The sequence below is a fragment of the Cantharellus anzutake genome, assembly GCF_015039405.1.
Source record: "Cantharellus anzutake strain C23 chromosome Unknown EI90scaffold_140, whole genome shotgun sequence".
Classification (NCBI taxonomy): domain Eukaryota; kingdom Fungi; phylum Basidiomycota; class Agaricomycetes; order Cantharellales; family Hydnaceae; genus Cantharellus; species Cantharellus anzutake.
The window spans coordinates 75786-77404 of NW_024067090.1; positions in this window are offsets into that span (position 1 = coordinate 75786).

The following is a 1619-nucleotide window of genomic DNA, read 5'->3' on the forward strand; positions in this document are numbered from 1 at the left end:
AAACGAGAACCCACCCGCCGGCGCTCAGCCTGAGGCTGGGTGTACATAGCAGGTCCAAGACTCCTTTCAGCCTAGTCCCAGCCTCTAGTTATTGAGAACCGTAGGGGTTTGTTTCCCCTTGGGGAGCTCTTCGATTTTAGACCTACTAGCTGCTGTTCCCCTGGGCCAGACCTTTTCTAGGACCGACCTTTCTAGCTCGGGCTTGGTCATCCGCGAGCGAATCATTGCGCGCGGAGAATCGACGGCCAGCTGCGTAACCCTTGTGAGGGTCGCGCGACGGCAGAATCTGCACAACAACTAATTTGCCCTCTCGGCTCAGAAAACAAAACTGGATCGAAGTGCGCGCTATTTTGGTTCTCCCGCAGTTCGGTTCGGTCTTGGAACGGTTCGAAACAACTTCGCTGAACTAGCTAGGTAGAAATGAAATATAATATAATTGGGATTCTCTACTGAACATATTGCATGAGAACTTCGATCATTATAGGTCAAGAATGCAATATGAAGCCTGCCCGCTCCGTGCTGTTCTGTCATGCATGAGATTCGGCCGCCATTCTTGGACCGCTTACCTTTGTTGCCTCTAAGCTAGGCCTTCCTTGCTTTCCTCTCCTTCAAGTACATGAATGAATGGTCCCGAGCTAGACGCTAAATTCAAGTTGAGAGTGAGCATGAGGAGCCTTGTTTTATGAACGCACAACATTTATTAATAATATTCGTGCAATATGCATCATGAAATCTCGAGATCAGCTAGCTACAATTAATCCTCGGACGGTTCTATGGTTCAGTTTTCGGTTCGGGAATCGGGTCAGAACTGACCTCGTACTACTGTAGTTCGGTTCTGGCACCCATGGTTTGGTTCTCGGTTTTAGTTCTGGTTTCTCTGAGAAGCACTGGTAATGGGGAGATATATATGACGGCCTCGTTTTCAAACTAATCTGCTCTCCAACGTCCACGCCGCCAGTACTTATTAAGTAAATATACATGCTTCGGAATTAAATCCTTGCATGGGCATGCTGAAATGTTCCTGCGGCGTCCCTCCAGGGTTCGGGGTTTCCTTAATTAGCTAAGCGCCCCTTTCGCTGCCGGACAACGACGATTTTGACCCCTCTCCGACGAGCAAAGACTGACATCAACCCTGCTTGGAAAAAGGTCGCAATCACATAAATTGCGAGAAACTGACCTTCGTACAGCGCTCTACTGGCTTACAGGGATGTCAAATTTTGCCGGCACAAGTCACTTTGCTAGCGTTGGAACAGTGACCGGCACGATTTGCAGGCACTGATATGATGATACCGTCTGTATTTAAGTAAATGAAGTGATTATATGTACATAATAGATGTGTATAGCAATTCGCCTTTGTAAATTAACGGCCTTGCCACCAGTTGCCACTCTCGAGCTTCGAATGTATGTATATAATATACTTGCTTCACACTATGAGCTGCAAGGGCAGTGGAAGCAAGCAGGTTTCTTAGCGAGTCATTTTGATATGATCACAGTGAACATCTTCTACATCCTCTTTGAGCACACGTCTAGCTTTTGAACGAGGTACCGGAGCTGAAAAAGAAAAGGAAAAGGATGGTTATTGAACCTCAAAAAAATGCAACCACAGGTCCTAGCACGCA